Source organism: Drosophila miranda (assembly GCF_003369915.1).
Source record: "Drosophila miranda strain MSH22 chromosome Y unlocalized genomic scaffold, D.miranda_PacBio2.1 Contig_Y1_pilon, whole genome shotgun sequence".
NCBI classification, from domain to species: Eukaryota; Metazoa; Arthropoda; class Insecta; order Diptera; family Drosophilidae; genus Drosophila; species Drosophila miranda.
The window spans coordinates 32,890,529-32,910,533 of record NW_022881603.1 but is presented as its reverse complement, the minus strand read 5'-3'; the positions used below and the strand labels follow the sequence as shown (position 1 = coordinate 32,910,533).

General features: G+C 50.0%; 1 long non-coding RNA gene and 1 pseudogene across 1 annotated transcript; one reads left to right on the top strand and one right to left on the bottom strand.

Annotated features, from left to right (window-relative positions):
• Positions 1 to 13,814: 13,814 nt before the first annotated feature.
• Positions 13,815 to 19,562, bottom strand: LOC117190740 (annotated as a pseudogene).
• An 8-nt stretch (positions 19,563 to 19,570) lies between these two features.
• On the top strand, positions 19,571 to 19,893 carry LOC117190741. Its single transcript, XR_004473809.1, has 2 exons — positions 19,571 to 19,666; positions 19,831 to 19,893. It is a non-coding gene; the product is annotated as an uncharacterized LOC117190741 (long non-coding RNA).
• Positions 19,894 to 20,005: the final 112 nt, after the last annotated feature.

The following is a 20,005-nucleotide window of genomic DNA, read 5'->3' as shown; positions in this document are numbered from 1 at the left end:
ACTTGCACCGCGAGTGGAGAGCAATACAAACATTTCCAAATGGGTCTCTTCAGGTTGTCAAGTACTTATATGGAAAGCATTTCCTTTGGCGTATGTCCCCAACTTGAGATTATGTTTATTAACGGCGAATGGGGGCCAATAAAATGTCAGTCCATTCTGGCAAGTATCTGGGCCAAGATTATTCTGTTTTCTGCTCTATCAGTGCCGATGCCGCGATGTTGCCGATGTTGCTGTTGCTGCTGGTGGTTTGTGTTTGTTTCGGTTTCTATTCTGGTTTCGGTCGTGGACATGGCCTTATCGGTGATAAGAATCCTTTAAAGTTTATTCAGATTCGGTTCACGTAGTTTTTAGACCACAAGGGTATTAGAAGCTTCGGCCTACAGAAGGCAAGTCTTCCTTTCTTGCTTGTACGACTACTACAATATACATATTTGTTTTGGCGATTGTCTCGGATTTTCGGCGGCTGTGGTTCTTGTGTTCTTGTGGTAAAACTTGTTTACGGTTCTAGCTCTGGGGCTCTGGCTTCCGCCTGTTGCTGTCGGCGGTTCGCCTTAACCCCCAGCAGAATTGGAAATAGACGGAAGTATCATAATTCACCAAAAGATCGAAGACAGAAGATTCGATATATATTCGATTATTGAACCAAAGAACTGGAACCAGTTCACCAGCTTTGACCGCTGATCCCCCACCTCCGATGCCCCTTCCCCATTCTATCCCAGCCAGAATTAGCAAAGCCAATCGCATCGACCTGTTCTGCCACAAAAGAAAGTTGCGATCGCAGTGATTCAGCAGTTTGGGCAGCTTGTAACTTCTCAAGCGGTTTCGTAAATACCCCAAGGTTTCCGCAGACAGACTGACTGCCTGTCAGGTACAATAACTCTCCCAAGGCTGCTTGGTTCTTCGGTTCTTCAGCAGTGAACTGCAGCAGTGGAAACAGGGACAGAAGGGGACTACGTACATATGTATGCACATAAATCACAGAAGCAACGCCAAAAACGGAATCGGAATCGGAATCGAATTTTATCACGTGTCGAGCTCGAGTTCCAAAAATAACTGCGCATGCAAATCGAAACGAGCAATTAATTAATAACGGCACTTCATCTTCAGTCTCCGCTTTAGATTAGCATGAGCAAGAGGGTTCCGAAAATACACATACTGCATTCATCGAGAAACACTTCCGTTTGACCCCAGCCTCAGATAGAGCCCCAGCCCCCTATTCAAGGCGGAAACGCTAAAGACCTTTGTTCGGCTCCAACTATTATCGAACGGTTATTAACTAACAGTTGCGCCCCCATCAGTCAGTCAGCCGACTTCCTGCTTGCCAAATCCAAAGCGATCAGCTCACGGCTGATCTACGAATGGAATATGCATTGACTGTCCGTCCGGGAGATATGGCTAGGGTTCTGCAACCAAATCGGGAACAGAATTCCGCATTATGCTGTCATTAGAGTGCGTCACATTGTCGGAATAATTAGAGCCCCACGCCCCATTCCCTTCCCCCAATATACACAGGTACCCATCCCATCCCAGCTGAGATGGCTGCTTGGATAGATAGCAAACCACTCTCTGCTATATATCACGATCACGTTAACCAAGGGAGTGGAGGGGGCTTGGACTTGGACGGTGCCCGTGTGTGTTGGCGGCCAGTTCTTGAGCTGAGCGAGCGGTTCATGGCTAGCCACTGGTACAAAGTCCAAAAAAAAGAAAATCCACACCCACACACGAACAGAGACAGAGTCCGAGGCACGGGCAGAGCAAGAGCCAGAGACACGCAGAAACATGAATACTCGTACGTACATACATTATTTCTTACAAAGCGCTCTATCATGCCAAAGATTCATTCACGAACATTCTGCGACAACTGGAAATTGTACAAAAATGGTACGCCTCCAACTGGTTCCGGGATGCACACAGGTGAGCGGCAGCGGATGAAACAGTTAACTAAAGTACTCGAAGATCGTCTCGATATCCGATCAGAGTCAATGGGAAATACACAAGCGCTAATTGAGTATACTCGAAATTAATTAGCTTGGCCCACTCCACACACACACACACACACACGTGACCCTGGATATCCGTAACGCGTTTAACTCAGCGAACTGGTCTCGGATAAACGAGGCGCTCGGGAGAATTGGAGTTCCCACCTACCTGCTTCGGATAATAGCCAGCTACCTGTCGGGTAGGGTACTGAGGTACGAGACGGAGGAGGGACCAAAGCTCTACAGGGTGACAGCCGTAGTTCCACAGGGATCAGTCTTAGGACCTCTACTGTGGAACATAATGTACGACGACGTCCTGAGACTCCAGCTCCCGCAGGGATGCACGCTTGTCGGTTTCGCTGACGATCTCGCCCTGGTCGTGGTAGCCAAAGAGCTCCGAGATGTCGAGGCGACGGCCAACGAGGCAATCCGGATCGTATCCCACTGGATGGAAAACGCGGGATTGGACCTGGCTGGCCACAAAACGGAGGCTGTACTCATCACGAGTCGGAAGAAGGTGGAGTACGCGACGTTTCGCGTGGGTAATGCGACTATTAAGTCGCAGGAGTCAATCCGGTACCTAGGCGTGATGCTGGATAACCGATTGAACTACCGGGCCCACATCGAGTACGCGAGTCAAAAAGCCTCCCGGATGCAGGCATCACTCGCAAGGATGCTCCCCAATATTGGTGGACCCAAGGCAGGTCGTCGCATACTCCTGGCGAGAGTAGTGGCCTCGATCCTACTGTACGCTGCGCCGGTGTGGTCTTCAACCCTATCCGGCAACATGAGTCTAAGAAGAAAGATGTCAGTGCCATATCGGCTCTCCGCTCTTCGGGTAGTGTCTGGATATAGGACGGTGTCGGATAACGCAGCCCTGGTCCTCGCGGCCGTGATACCGGTGGATATACTAGCGCTCGAGATGACGCATGTATATGAAGCGCGCGCAGGGATGCGAACTAATGCATCGCTAGAGACCATCCGTGCGTCGGAAAGGCGGGCGTCGATAGAAAAATGGCAGGCAAGATGGGACACGGCCACAAATGGACGGTGGACCCATAGACTAATCCCGGACATTGAGTCATGGATAGGGCGGAGAAGCGGAGAGATGAACTACCACCTCACCCAATTCCTGACGGGTCACGGAGGATACAGGAAGTATCTACATAGGTTCAAACACGAGGATACTCCCGAGTGTCCTGAGTGTTCGAATGAGAGCGAGGATCCGGAGCATGTGATCTACCACTGCACGAGGAACCGCTCAAGTGCAGAGTATTTCCCACGACCAGAGGAGCTAATGGCGTTCATGACGGAGTCCGACGAGAACTGGCAGCGCGTTAGCAACACCCTAATAGCCATCCAGAGCGATCTGAGAAGATGCGAAAGGGAGCGACGCGTAGAGGAGAGTGCCTAACGTAGGCAACCCATCCCCGCGAAGTACTTTGCGGTGATCCCGCGGGGAATGAGGTGTGCAGCTGTGCGTGGTGGTGAGTTTAGCTGGGAAGCCCCGAAGGGGTAGTCCAGTTCGTTGACTGGTACGGGCCGGTCGCGTCTCTTAGAGATTCTCACCCGCCGTGGCGTATCCATGGAAAAAAAAAAAAAAAAAAAAAAACACACACACTCACACACACACAGCTAGGGTAGAAGGAGCTAGCCTGAGGGACACCACCACCATCATCACTGCCAGAGAAGTACTGGAGGCCACGGGTAAGCTGAAGATCGGGGAAGCGGCAGGGCCAGATGGAGTCCCTAATGCAGCACTAAAATGCATAATTAGAGCCCATCCGGAAGCATTCGCCACAATGTACACCCAGTGCCTAGCGGAGCGGACAGTCCCACGAGCATGGAAACGGCAAAGGCTGGTTCTGATACCCAAGCCAGGCAAAGAGCTCAACGACCCATCGTCATACCGGCCGCTGTGCATGCTGGATACCATGGGCAAGATTTTCGAGAGGATGGGGAACTGGCTGAGCGTCGCGGACTTTCCGACCTCCAATTCGGGTTCCGCAAGCAGAGGAGCACCACTGACGCCATCGAGATGGTGACAAACCTTGCCAGGGAAGCCATGGTAGAAACGCGATGGGCTGGAGGCGACAAAAAGTACTGCCTAGTATGTACACTAGACGTACGAAACGCCTTCAACTCTGCCAGCTGGAAGAGCATCCTAGAGGCCCTGACCAGGAGGGGTGTATCTGAGCAAATCACACGGACTCTGCGAAGCTATTTTACGGACCGCGTCCTGATCTACGACACGGAAGAAGGAGCAGAACATCACCAAATCATCGGAGGCGTCCCACAGGGCTCGGTCCTAGGGCCGATACTGTGGAACGTGATGTATGACGATATCCTGCGGCTTACATTACCGGAAGGGTGCACCCTGGTGGGCTTCGCCGACGACATAGCACTGGTGACAGTGTCGAAACACGTAAGAGACGTAGAGGAGAAAACCAACGTAGCAGTCGGGATGATAATGGCCTGGCTCGCAGCCAACGGGCTAGCATTGGCGGAGAAGAAGACGGAGGCTGTGCTAATGAGCAGCAGAAAAAAGGTCGAGCAGGCATGCGTGAGAGTCGGTAGCACGATCATCAGGACCAAGCCTGCGCTAAAGTACCTAGGGGTAATGATGGACCAGAGGCTGAACTTCAAGGCCCACCTGGAATACGCCAGCGCAAAAGCGACTGCAGCAACGGCGGCCATAAGCAGGATGATGGCCAATACAGGGGGACCACGGCAGCGCAGCAGGAAGCTCATCGGTGGGGTGGTCACCTCTATAATCTTATATGGATCAGCAGTGTGGGCACCAGTAATGATGGTTTCCACATACAGCAGAGACTGCAGAAGCGCATACCGACGCTGTGCCCTGTGGGTTACATGCTGCTTCCGGACGGTGTCTGAAGACGCCGCACTTGTTGTGGCAGGCATGGCCCCGCTGGATCTCCTGGCAGCTGAGCGGCAGAGCGGAGTGGAGGTAGCCAGCGAGCGGCAAGAGCGCACCATAGCCCAGTGGCAACGGCGCTGGGACCAAGCGGCAAAAGAGAGGTGGACCAGACGTCTCCTTCCCCAGCTTAGCCCATGGCTGCGAAGAAGGCACGGCCAAATGGACCATTATTTGGGCCAACTGCTGACGGGGCATGGCTGCTTCAAGCAGTACCTGCATCGCTTTAGGCATGCTATTGCAGTTGCTGCGGGCCTGGAGTCGACGAGGATGCAGAGCACGTCTTCTTTGTATGCCCCCGCTTCTCGCAAGAACGAACGAGGCTAGGGGAGACGCTTGCAGAAGTGAATGTGGACACCCTCACCGACCAGATGCTAGCCGATGAGCAATCATGGAACGCGGTCGCCGACATGGCAGCAAGCGTGATCAAGGAGCTGCGCAGGCTGGAGCGAAGCCGGACAAACTAAGCCCGAAAGATGACCCCACAGCCCGCAGCGCGAAGTAATGCCTAGCGGCAGTCCCGCGGGAGCGGGAACTTCGTAGAACTTTGATGTGCTGCAAATTTACTTGATGCCTGTGTGTGTGTGTGTGCGTCCAGTCGGTGTCATGAGGCGTATGCCGTGTGTCTGTATGTGTGAGACGGCTTTTATGTATTTACGTTGCATATGAAATGATATTTATAGTAAACAGATTATTTTATATGCTGGTATTTGCAGCTGAAGAGCCTGTCCATTGCACAATCCCCTACCCCAAAAGCTCCCCCTGAAACATTACCCTTTTCCAAAATCTGTCTATGTATATCTGTGTGTATGCTGAGACGACAAAGACCGAAATGTCTGCTCTGTCTCTTTAGGCATATAAAATGATTAGAACTAATGGTCAATATGCAGATGAGTGTTGAGTGTAGTTTGGTTTTTATTTGCACAGTGGGCCTTGACGTGATGGAAAACCCTTCAGAAGTTGGTCTCTTTTAGAAATCCATGGAAGGGTACAGGGAGTCCTTCAGATTCATTTCACATTCGATTACCGCCGAAAAAGATTTCCAAGAATTGTGCAGTACCTGGTACTGCTTTGAATATATTGCCATCAGCATGGTTGAACCGGCCGGCCCCCAGGCTACTGTGCTGACCCGACCTGACTAGCGCGGATCCGGCTCTGAACTCCCGACCCCATAAGGGCGGGAGTCAACCCTCGCATGGCCTCCCTGCTTGCATAGACAACCATGGGATCATAACGCGACTGTACAACAGACAAGGACAACGGCTTTCGAGTTGGGACCCAACAAAATGAGTAAAAATGTCACACCCATAACGACGAACGACTCAGAAGGCTTCAATAAAAGCAAAAAAATGGCGAGAACGCCAACTGGTGAGCGGACCGACGCCCCGCTGCCGGCCCTCCCTGGCCCGGAGCAGCCCCAAAAAGCTCAGGGCAGCACAGCGCTGCGCGATCTAGGACGAGAGATCACGCAGCTAGTGGAGATGCTCGAGGATGGCAAGAGGCGATCCATACAGCAACCCATGCGGGACTCGATCGAGAGCATAAGGGTGCTGTATGAGCTGGTTGCTATCCAGCATCACGACGAAGGAGCTAAGGCGGTGATCAGGACCCACCAGTCCTCTCAGACGTCACCGATTTTCAGACCTCTCCCGGAGCCTAAGAGGAAACAGGCGGCAGGTGCACCAACACCCCAGACAAAGAGGACCAAGGCAGCGGTCGAGGTCCAGACCACACCAGGAGTAGCAGTTGAAAAGGACGCTCACGCTGAAAGGGAGAGAAAGGAGCCGGAGGAGACCCCATTTCTGACGGTGACCAACCGGCGCAGAAGGAAGAGGCCGCAAAAGCCGACTGGAGTGCTCGCGGACAAGACGCGACCAGACGCCATCGTCATTGCCACCAAAGGTGAAAAGACCTATGCAGAGATACTGCGCAAGGTTAGGACGGACGAAACCCTGCGTGGACTCGGTGATGCGGTCGCCAGGATCAGGAGGACCCAAACAGGAGAGCTACTTCTACAGCTCAACAAGTCGGGAGAGGAGACGGAGACGTTTAAAAGCCTGGTAGCCAATACGCTGAAGGAGCACGCAGAAGTCCGTAGCCTGTCGCACCGGGTGACCGTAGAGTGCAAGGACCTGGACGAAATAACCACCACGGAGGATATATGCGAGGCTCTGAGAAGCCAGGTGGAATTGGCGGAGCTGTCTGCGGATGACATCCAGCTGAGAAAGGCATACGGCGGAACCCAGACGGCCACAATCAGGCTGTCAGCGGAGAGCGCTCAAAAGGCTCTGAAAATAGGAGTCCTAAAAGTAGGCTGGGTAAGATGCAGACTGCGTGAGCGAATCAGCGTCACCAAATGCTTCAGATGTCTCGAGTTTGGGCATATGGCACGACAGTGCAGTAGCAAAGTAGATAGGTCCAAGCTGTGTAGAAGATGTGGAAAGGAGAACCACCTGGCAAAGGACTGTAGCCTGGAACCACAGTGCATGCTCTGCAAGGGAACGAGCGCAGACTGGAAGCACGTGGCCGGCAGCGGTAGATGCCCCCAGTTTAGGAACGCCCTGACTAAAAGATCAGCATGAGGTGTACTCAGCTGAACTTAAACCATTGCGAAGCTGCTCAGCTTCTCCTGAGACAAGCAGTCAGGGAGAGGAAGACCGAAGACGTGCTCATCTGCGAGCCATTCAGGGCGATACCAGGAAGCGGTTGGACCAGCAGCAGTTGCGTCAAGGCGGCCGAGAGATATGCGCAGCCAACGAAGGATTTATTAGAGCGAGGCTTAGAGAGGTAACCTTCTATAGCTGCTATGCCCCGCCGAGCTGGGACCAAGCGCGCTTTCAAAGTATGCTAGCGCATATAGCGGAAGACGCGCGCGAAAGAGCCCCCGTAATAATAGCGGGAGACTTTAATGCGTGGTCCGTAGAGTGGGGCAGTAAGGAAACCAACGCCAGAGGCACGTGTCTGCTCGAGGAATTTGCGTCCTTGGACGTAATACTCGCAAACGATGGCAGGAAGCTAACCTACTTCAAGGCGGGTCGAGGTTCCATTATCGACCTAACCTCCATGAGCGTCTCACTCCATAGGGGATCTACGTGGAGAGTAAGCGAGGAGTTTACGTTCAGCGACCACCAGGCGATCCACTTCGAATGCGGAGCAGCAACGAAAAGACAGCTAGCCAAAATTACCGGACCTAAATGGAAGGGCGACCACCTGGATGTGGAAACCTTCACGGAATATCTGTGCAACGCCAGCTGGAGCCCTGCGCGAGAAACGGTAGAGGGCCTGGCTCAGAAACTGGCGAAGCTCATGGAGGAGGTATGTGATGTGGCAATGCCAAGAAGGAAGCCTTGCAAAACAGGAGCGCCCTGCTACTGGTGGAATGCGGAGGTTAACCAGCTAAGGAAAGCCTGCCTACGAGCAAGACGGTGCTACCAGAGAGCACGAGGTCGGCCTGAGTTCGAAACCAGGGGAGAGGAACTCCGATCAGCGAAAAGAGCCCTTAAACGTGACATAAAGGAGAGCAAGTCAGCCTGCTTCAGGCAGATATGCGAGGAGGCGGACGTCAACCCTTGGGGGACGGCATATAAGGTCGTCACCAAGAGGATAAGGAGCCAGTCAACACCGGAAGTGACCTGCCCGATCCTGCTTCGTAGCATCGTGGAGGCCCTATTCCCACAGCACCCGTATAGGGAGGAGAGCGTCTCGAGCAAAGACTCCGAGCTGTGGCAACAGATTTCTGTTGAGGAGGTGATAGCGGCTACCAGGAGAATTGGCGATAAAAAGGCACCAGGACCGGACGGTATCCCAAACAAGGCATTGAAGCTTGGAGCAACCACCAGACCAGAAGTATTTGTTGACACGTTCAACAAATGCCTACGGGAAGGAGTGTTTCCAGAGCAGTGGAAAGTGCAGCGGCTAATACTTCTACCCAAAGGAAATAAGTCCCCGGAGGAACCATCAGGATACCGCCCAATATGTTTGCTGGATACGGTCGGCAAAACCCTGCAGAGAATCGTCTACAACCGACTGCAAGTTGTGATCCAGGAGAAGGAGGCCTTATCGGAGTCCCAGTACGGATTCCGGAAGGCCAAATCAACGGTCGACGCCATCAAGGCAGTCACCGACATTGCATCCAGAGCGATCGAGGGAATAAGATGGAGATTTGGCACAAAGGAGTACTGCGCAGTGGTGACCCTGGATATCCGTAACGCGTTTAACTCAGCGAACTGGTCTCGGATAAACGAGGCGCTCGGGAGAATTGGAGTTCCCACCTACCTGCTTCGGATAATAGCCAGCTACCTGTCGGGTAGGGGACTGAGGTACGAGACGGAGGAGGGACCAAAGCTCTACAGGGTGACAGCCGGAGTTCCACAGGGATCAGTCTTAGGACCTCTACTGTGGAACATAATGTACGACGACGTCCTGAGACTCCAGCTCCCGCAGGGATGCACGCTTGTCGGTTTCGCTGACGATCTCGCCCTGGTCGTGGTAGCCAAAGAGCTCCGAGATGTCGAGGCGACGGCCAACGAGGCAATCCGGATCGTATCCAACTGGATGGAAAACGCGGGATTGGACCTGGCTGGTCACAAAACGGAGGCTGTACTCATCACGAGTCGGAAGAAGGTGGAGTACGCGACGTTTCGCGTGGGTAATGCGACTATTAAGTCGCAGGAGTCAATCCGGTACCTAGGCGTGATGCTGGATAACCGATTGAACTACCGGGCCCACATCGAGTACGTGAGTCAAAAAGCCTCCCGGATGCAGGCAGCACTCGCAAGGATGCTCCCCAATATTGGTGGACCCAAGGCAGGTCGTCGCATACTCCTGGCGAGGGTAGTGGCCTCGATCCTACTGTACGCTGCGCCGGTGTGGTCTTCAACCCTATCCGGCAACATGAGTCTAAGAAGAAAGATGTCAGTGCCATATCGGCTCTGCGCTCTTCGAGTAGTGTCTGGATATAGGACGGTGTCGGATAACGCAGCCCTGGTCCTCGCGGCCATGATACCGGTGGATATACTAGCGCTCGAGATGACGCATGTATATGAAGCGCGCGCAGGGATGCGAACTAATGCAGCGCTAGAGACCATCCGTGCGTCGGAAAGGCGGGCGTCGATAGAAAAATGGCAGGCAAGATGGGACACGGCCACAAATGGACGGTGGACCCATAGACTAATCCCGGACATTGAGTCATGGATAGGGCGGAGAAGCGGAGAGATGAACTACCACCTCAACCAATTCCTGACGGGTCACGGAGGATACAGGAAGTATCTACATAGGTTCAAACACGAGGATAATCCCGAGTGTCCTGAGTGTTCGAATGAGAGCGAGGATCCGGAGCATGTGATCTACCACTGCACGAGGTACCGCTCAAGTGCAGAGTATTTCCCACGACCAGAGGAGCTAATGGCGTTCATGACGGAGTCCGACGAGAACTGGCAGCGCGTTAGCAACACCCTAATAGCCATCCAGAGCGATCTGAGAAGATGCGAAAGGGAGCGACGCGTAGAGGAGAGTGCCTAACGTAGGCAACCCATCCCCGCGAAGTAATACTTTGCGGTGATCCCGCGGGGAATGAGGTTTGCAGCTGTGCGTGGTGGTGAGTTTAGCTGGGAAGCCCCGAAGGGGTAGTCCAGTTCGTTGACTGGTACGGGCCGGTCGCGTCTCTTAGAGATTCTCACCCGCCGTGGCGTATCCATGGAAAAAAAAAAAAACACACACACACACACACACGCACAATAAAGAAAGGGAACACATACACACATGGGAACTTGGCTCAAGTTCAAAGATCGACGCTGCGTTGTTACGAAGAATTCCCAAAATAGTAAAAAAATACTAGTATCTCAATCAGCAGCTCAGCACTTGATCTTAATGCGAAGAACACAGACGTGAACAGGGTCAAAGACTAGGAGAGGAGACTAAGAAAGAGGCGAAGGAGTGGGGGAAGCTCTACCCAGCATGATCTGTCAGAAAAATGAATGCTTAAAGCTGGCAAAGCTGCAGCTCGGCTACCGTTTATATCATCATTATTAGCATCCCAGCGTGACCTGTTTACGAAAAGAGAGGGGCAAAGGAAAGAGTAAGAGTGGGGGGAGGAGATCAATGGAGAAGGGCAATCAGCTACGTCGCAGACAACGCTAATCTTTTGCATGACACTGCTCTTTTTTCCTTTGTCAACTCTGATTTGTGTGTTCTCATCCTAAAAGCTTACTCTATGTCTCTCTCGCAGGATCTCTACTGCTCTCCCATCTCCATCACATGCTCTCCGTTTCATTATTTCCAGAGGCTTTTGATACTGCGCACATTTTGTCTCACTTTTTCTATAGACAGCAGAAGTGGGCTGATGAAATATTGAGAACTGGCCAAGTCAGCAGCAGGGTGGTGGAGAAGGGGGCTCAGACACATTTGGCGCTTTCGGGGACTCCTCAATGGTTTGACAATAATTTTGGCTCGGAGTCTGTCTATGTTTCACGAAATTTCTATGCAGACAAAAACGCAAAGAGATGTGCAATATCTATGTATGTGTGTAATTACAATCTTACAAGAAGAGCAGAGGCGAAAGCTCAAAGTTGGCACACACAAACACACACTCAGATAGACCCTCACACACACAAACGGATACAGAGCGAGTCATTGGACTAGTTTCATAACTGCCAAAACAACAACCTGCCCCTTGGTTCCGCTCCCTGGCCCCTCCTTGGACCACTCCCCCCTTATGTCCCTCACACGTTTAGCGTTGAGCGCAAGCGCAGCCATGCCGTGCCGTACCGCTGTGCTTCGGCTCGGACTCGGGCCGGGGCTCAGGTGAGTCTGAATGCCATACACCTGGGCATGACCTTCACGGCTAAAAACAGCAGCGACGTCTCCATCGGCAGCGACTGCGACTGCGACAGCGCGGTCGAGCAGTCAACAAAAAAGTAACATTTTACGGCAAAAAAGCCACTGCGTTAACGTTGGAAATACCAACAACAAGAATCACAATAATAATAATAACAATAATCGAAACAGACGTTAAAAAGCAACAAAAATCTCAACAGACAACAGACAGTCTGACGGACTGGCAAAAGCAACAAGAACAACGGTTCGAACCGTGCTTAAAGCTTTCGGCATAATCGAAAGCGCATCGACAATACAATTTGCTCCGCTATCTCTCAGTATCGGTATTTTTTTCAGAGTACCGTACCGAACCTAGTAATACCCTAATAAGTAGAATATTCTACATATATATCTCGGAATGAAATCGGAGATCTGAACTAGTTTTAGCAAAGAGTAAAGAGAAGAACAATCCTATATTACCTAAACTTTGCTGCCAGAACAACGTTCAGAATATATCTGTCATATCATTTGTACATAGGGTATAACAAAGCAATATTGGAATGTGCAAGCTTTTGGACCAGCCCCTACCTTTTCCATTGCATTCCATCTTCTGGCCACAAGAGGCGTACGGCATTCAAGAGATGTTGAACCAGTTTTGGCCATGTTGGGTTGCATCTCCGTTGTCGCCCCAGCAGGTCGTGCCTCCTTCACTGGGCCACCGGCTCAGCCAATGCCTCATTTTGTAGATGCTTTTTTGTGGCTTGCCCGTATTTTGCCCACTTAATGTCGAATCGATGTTTTAAGCGTGGCTCGTCCACTTGGTATTCCGCTTGGGCATTTCCTCCCCAGCTCTCCGCCTCCATTTGCATAATTAGCACCAGAAGCAGCAGCCCCAGCCACAACAGCAACGAGTCCATGATCTGTCTGCTAATTTTCCACTGTCGATGCTTTTCTGGGGATTTTTAGAACCCGTCGAGTTTTTTTTTACCTTTTCACAGCCAGGCATAATAATGAACAAGATAAAAAGAAATGGGGATCGGAGGAGTCTCGAAATCGTCTCCATCTGTGGAAATTCCACACTCATATTGTAGGCCACTGCCGCCAACTAAGATAGGAAGCGAATCACAAAATTGGTCCTTTATTATAAGTAAGTACAATAGGATATTGCGTGTTGCGGAGATTTACATACATAAGTACACCCATTAAAAGGGTGAATCTCGCTGCAGTCTTTGTCTAGGTTGTGTTTTGTAAATTTTCTTATCAGAAAGCTCGTTGGATTGTCTTAAGGTCGCTTCACATCGGAAATCCAATTGAATATTTTGAATTTAGGGCGCATAAATTAATTAACATGAGAGCTGAGAGCTAAAGGTTCAAGCCGTCACTTGACTCTGGCTCCGTCGACGTCCCGGACTGGAACTACGCATCGGCGTCCAAATTAAAGTTCGATACAATTTCTTCGTATGTCGTTCGGTGTCCGGCGGTCGATGTTCAAGTGCCGCGTTTGGGTGAAACTAATTAAGTAAATTTAACACGGCATACCAGACCACTAGCCCACCACTTCCCAGTCCCTGACTAGCAATGTGATCTGAGCCTTGTACGTAAGCGAAAATGAAAACTAATTGCAATTTCAATTACATTAGCAGAGGGTACTGAAAACTAGAAAGGTAAACGACGGTGTAAAACAATAAATCACAATTATAACTGTTTAGCTATAGCTATTCTATATACGGTACATACATACTTACTACGATTGCCGCTTTAATTCAGGGTCTCGGTATTCATTAAGTTTATTATCACGTTACATTATTGACTTAGATTATATATGTACGCTATGTGTGGATTCTATAGCGTCTATATGCATATTAAACACAATAATACATACATATGTAATTCAGAAAAGAACATGTAGGTACAAAATCAATGTATCCAAATTACAACCAATTTATCCGAATTGGAAATCAGCACAAACTTTACCAATTGCAACAAATTTAAAATTCATGGAGAACACAATACGCTTTCGGTTCGCTCAATCAATTTCTTCAACTAAGCAATTCAACTAAGGAAACAATATTTTAATTTGTTTTTTCCATTAAACTACAAACAATTTGGCTAAAACAAACAATTTTCATTTGGATGGATAATAATTTGGTTTACTTAAAGGTCTAGCTCCAAATACTCTTCGATAATGCTGATTAAGTGAGTCATTCTAGTAATGAGCAGAGTTCTATGTATAAATCTCTAAATGTAGGCGCAGTTCATGTGATATATGCTTAGGATTCAGTCGCCACACTCGCACATAAATGCTCGATAAGTAAAACTAAGGATAAGTATATCAGTATTGACACATGTAGTTCCATATAATGTCTAAGATCAACGTATTCAAGGTAAGGTTTTTGGTATAGTATTTTATGAGTGGGTTAGATAGTTACTGGGTTAGATGATACACCAAGGATTTGATGTTTAGAACTCCTTTCCAGCTTGGCAACCCAACGAAATAATACTATTTGATTTGAATGATATTCATATAAAAAAATTAAATGAAAATTAATACTTGGTTACGAATTAAAAATTTCAAATGGCAAACAACAGACTAAAATATCAAATCTCAGATGGGTCTATAAAATATCCCACTGTTTGAATAGATCAACAAAATATAAAAGAACAAAACCCTTGGGAAATGTCTACGGTTAAACATACATACTCCAACATAAACAAGTTTAAAACTACATTCTACAGATATTTTGCGGATAACTTTCTGCACCAGTCCATAGTTTCTATTGCGGCCCTTGAGTATATCGTGTAAATAATCGGGTTCTCTTATCATTTAGAAAGTTATTGCGCTCAGTTTCAGTGTCTAGTCTGAGGGATTCGGTTGGACTTGTTAGTTTAGGCCTTAGCAAGCTATTTACTGTCTAGAATCTAGATTATGCATGGGTTACGTATGATAATGATGATCTTAGCCTCTGTAGTCAGTTCAAGCTCAGTTCTAGTCACAGTTCAGGCCGCTCAGTTGATGGCTCTGATGCTCCAGACTTTGCTTCAGATCCACAATGGTGCTCAGTATTAACTGCTGCTTGCGGTTACTGCCTCCGCCTCCGCCACCCATTGCCTGGGCCTTCGCCTCATTACCGGTCACATCATGCATTGAGCTCTTGGCCGACACGGAAGTCGACAACTTTGATTGCGAGCGTTCGTTCGACTTGCTACGTCCGCTTATGTCTGTGGTTTTAATCAGGGGAAGGATGAATCATAGCAGAACGGCAGGAAATATGCAAAGCACTTACCTAGCTCCAAGTCAAAGTTCTTCTTGATGCGCTCAAGGGAAGAGCTGCCCTTGTAGACCTTTCGCTTCAGCGGCTCACTATGTGGACAATAGAAATTGTTACTATTGCTCTGCGGTGCCAACAGTGGCTCTTCCTCCGAGTTGATATTGCCCATATCCTCCACAGCAATGCACTCCAACTTCGAGTCATCGTCATTGAAGCTGAACACTGTCGTCGTAGTCGTCGACGTCACCGTCATCATGCGTCGCTTGCCCAAGGGACTCTCCTGGAGTCGCCTCCCATTTAACTGCAGCTGCGGTGAGAGCGGAGCAATGGGTGGGTTGCCGTTTATTTTGCGAGCGAGATGAGTCTTCCGAGGACTGCAGCGGCCGGGCTTGGGACTATTGGGTGGCGACAACGCCGCAGAATTCTCTGCAAACTTCAGCATCTCGATACGTTTATTGATGGCGGCGGCTAGTTCGTGCTCCGACGGAGGAGTTGCCGGTGGCGCCGGCTGCTTCTTCGAGTCTACCTCGCTGTGCTTGAGCATTTCCACACGCTTGTTGGCCAAGGGATTCACGCGCCTCGGACTGGCGACGGGTGTGTCCCGGGGTATACTGAAAATGTTTGATTGGTTAGGATCCAATCCCCTAGAATCTGTAGACGTTACACACCTCTGCAAGCTGTTACTCATTGATTCCAGCATTTGTTCGGCCTCCATGATGAGCTGCTTGTACTTGATGTCAGCCTCTAAGTCAGCCTTAAGCAGCGCCTTCTCGCTCTCGGCAATGGTCAGCGAGGTCTTCTCGGTGATGCTGCCAAAGATCAGCGAATTGGAGCGATTCGAGAGCGGCGACGTCTTATAGATCCTGACAATCAAAGGATATTTAAAATAATATACAAGCCGTTCTGTAACTTGACCATCATACCTCTCCTTGGGGCCTAGCAGCTTACGACGCAGACAGACTGGCGTTCCACCCACACTACGGGAACCACGAGGCTCACGCAGAGGAGATGCCGGAAGCTTTTCGCGGTTCTCACAGCTCTTCTTGCGCGTCTTAAGAAAGCGCTTACGCCGTCGCTGCTGCGAACCATCAGCTGTCTCCTGACCGCTCTTCCGGCGGGAGCGGGTCGAGGTCTTGCGCTTGATCAAGGGACTGATGGGCTCATTGAAGTAGTACTGGCAGCTTCCCAGATTACGGGCCAGATCTTGGCGGTCGAGGACCACCTCCTGCATGGATGAGGTGCCAATAAAGTCGATGTCCAGCAACTCATCCGTGTCACACTCATCGCTAGCATCCTGTCCGGTGTCCAGCTCCGAAGCACAGTCATCTGTGGGATCAGAGTCGCTGCTGCAGGACAAAGGGTAAGGTAAGGTAAGGAATTTAATGGACAAAAAATACTAAAAGGAGGACTGAAACTGGGACTGCGACTCACCTGAGTATGTCGGTCTCCTTTTCGTAGCTGTAGCTCTCGTCAAACTTGCCAATCATCTCGTTGAGTGTGGCCTCATCATCGCTGACCATGAAGGAGGTGGTGGTTACTCCAGCTCCACCGCCAGCAGCCACCGGGGCAGAAGTTGTTGTCGTCTCCACGTGCTCCAAGTGGCGCCGCTTTATGGTGTGTGGGGCATGCACATTTTCCACTTTAGTCGACGACGAAGAGCCCTCCGAGGACTCGTAAGCAACTCCCCCAGGTGCAACGCCACCCTCCACACCCACTCTAGCTGACTTTCTGGGAGTGCCTTTGCAGCTGGTGGTGGTTGCATATGCTGATCTCTTTACCGTTTCTGTTTTTGCTGTTGTTTTGGCAGCCGGAACTTCCAGCTCATTGCCCGACGATGTGGTGGAGGTGGTGCTCGTGGCATCCAGCTCTAGACGCGTAGGCGCCGAGGAGGAGGGTGGCAAATGCTCGGCCGTGTTGTACCAGGGATTGGTCCTTATGCGACAGCGCTGTCTCGGCGAGGGAGCTGCAATTGGGGATGGGAAATGGCCGTCATGTGAAGGCGATGTCACTTGAGTTGAGCCGAGACTCTAAATGGGTTAATTGCTCAGTTTGTTGTTGGGTGGGTCTCGTTTCAAAGGATGGGGGAGCTCTCTAACATCGGATCTGACCAAAACGTAACATTTTACACTCACATTCAAATAACTTTGGCTGCTGCCGAAGTGCCAGGGGACTGGGCGACGACTCCAGGCCGTAAATGGCATTGGCGAAGTTTCTCTTGGGCAAGGGGTCCATAGGTGACATCTCCTCGATGCGATTCAAGCCGAACTTGTAGCGCTGCGTCTCGATGGCCAGCGAGTTGATGCTCTTGGGAAAGTAGTGGGTACCCGAGCGCATGTTTATATAGTACTCGGGGGATTGTAGTTGCTGGCAGCGCATGGAGAGGTGCCATCTGTGGAGTAACCCGTGGAGTAGGCGCTCTCTGGCGATGGCAGGCTATGCGGACGTGGTCCGGGCATTAAATTAGTACGCTGCACTCCCCGTGGTGTACGAATCCTCGAACCAGCGGATGCAGAGGATGCAGCCGGAGGAATAGATGGAGCAGTGGTCAGGCCCTCCACAGCCTCTGCCAGTTGAGCAGGAGCTAGCTTCGAGGGCAGCAGGCGGCCATAGCGGGCATGATTGGAGTTTTGTTTGCTCTCCTTCTCGTAGATCAGACGCATGTCGGCCAAGTTCTCCGACTGCGGACGCTGGTAGTCCGTTATAGGAGGCTGGGGGCGCAATAGTAGCGCTCCCACCTCCTCGTACTCCACCTCATCTTCCTCTTCGGGTGGAATGTGGTACTCCCCATTGGGCTGATGCTCTTTGAATGTTGTTTGCTTGCCCGACGAGGGCTCCTTGGATCCGGTGGACCAGGAAAGCGACGAAATGGACGAAGAGGAACAGTTCACTTTGCTGGGCGACTTCTCTGCACAGGATATATCCTTGCAGTTGGGCACGCTCAGGTGATGGGTGTGGTGCTGTTGCTGCTGAAGTGGTTGGTAGCACTGTGGGGCATACAGCAGATTGTCCGATTTTGGTGATGTTATGACGTATGAATCTTCATCTGGTGACTGCCATCCATACCGACGACTGGGTGGCTATACAATTTAGAGAGCTTCGGATCAGGTACGTTCATACAAAAAAGGAACAAAAAACGACTTACATGGCACTGTATGGGCGATACCTCGCGCCTCCGCACTGGGCTGGCGATGCTGTGGCTTCCGCTACTTGTCAGCACGGGGCTGGTAAGGTTGCTGCCCTGTGGAGGCAGTGTGCCCGCCTTCTTGCCATTCCCAGTGGTGATACCGCTACTGTGCGAAGCCTCTGCGGCCGCCTGCTTGTGCTTGCTTCCCTTCTTCCGCGGACGCACGATGTGCGTCTCCATCCAGGAGCGCAGCTTGGATCCAAACATAGTGCTAGCTTCTATCTTAACAAAATTGGACGGACTGTTGTTGCTGCTGATATAACTGAAACGGCAGAGAGAGAGAGAGAGAGAGCGTGCGGGGAGGCCATTAGGGTGTGCTTTGCTTCAAATGCAATTTGGTTGCAACAATAGAGGCCGAGCGGCCTCCTGGCCTCCTTTGGGCTGATAAGAAAATCCATTTATGACAGCACAAAAGCCCGCCCGGATTCCAGTCAGGGCAGGGTCACATTTCAATAGTTTTTGCGATTCCCATGCTTCCTATATACATACATCCATACGTATGTACAAATGTAAGTGTGTTGGAATTTTATGCGAAATTACCTTATTCGCAAATGCGGCTATCTTTGTCTGCCGCCTCATAATATCCTTCCTTCCTTCCTTTTACGTCTGTTTTTATTGCGGCACACAGAAAAACACACACCAACACGCGAGATGAAAGGCAGACCACCGGTAAATCTATACGATGGCACAGACACGCATTCACATACGTGCACACAGACAGACAGCTCGTCGGCTTCGCTTGTTTATTTTTTTGTTGGCGGGTCCAACGGTTTGGGCCACGGTATTGGGGGTGGTTTGTGAGCTGAGATGCTTTCTGTCCTCTTCTATTGCCTAACGGTGCTTCAAGGACTCCGACTGCGACTCCACTCCTCGCTTCGTGCTGTGCGGTGGAGTAGCTGTATGCGTGCGTGTGTTTGTGTGGGTTGTCTGTGTGCTTGGCAACCTCCCCCGCCGAAATCAGCTCGCTCGGCTGACGACGGGTTGTAAATCCGACGTAACTGTGAATTTTTATGTCAAGCTATTTCTCTCCGTTCTCCCCCTCCCCCTCATCACTTGCTGCAGACTCAAATGTTTTACGTTATTTTGGCACTTTATGTGTATTGTTATTGTTGATTGGCAATGTTTGAGTCAAGATGTGTATTTCATGCAAATTATTTGTAAATATTCTCGGCAAATTATATTTAAAAAAGCAGAATACTTCCAAAGAGAAAAAACCACTGCGGTTTCTACTGAGTATATTCTTTTTCACTCGAAATTCTTTCTTATTAAACTTTTCTATATGATTTATGTATTGGTATGTGCTTAGTTATCTTCTCCTCTTCTTATTTATATTATATGTATAAACTGTTATGTATCTATGTTTGTGGTGGTAGCGAGATAAGCGTGCGAACGAATGCTGTGTGACAACAGAGAAAGGAGCGTCCGTTGCCGCCGAAGAAAAAAAGCTAATGAAGGAATGCGCAGCGCAGTGGCAGCAGAGTACACAGTAGGTTTCCGTTGTAAGTTTAAAAAATGTATGGACTCTCTATGATTGCAACTTAATGACTGACAGAATTTTGAAAATTATTTTTGAAATGAAAACATAGCTGTTCAAGCTGAAAAGTATGCAATTTATTTATTAAAATGTTTGTTTATCGCATCGTTTTGCAGCACTAAGGTGTAACGCATTCATGAGCAACAGCTGTTTACACATGCAACGAAAAAATGAGTCGGTGAGTAATTTTAGACATAATCCAAAAAAGGGAGTCCTTAAAACTAGCCAGTCATTTAGTAAATTTATTCATCAATACGATAAAATTATGTGGGCAAAGCTGAGAGCTCTAGA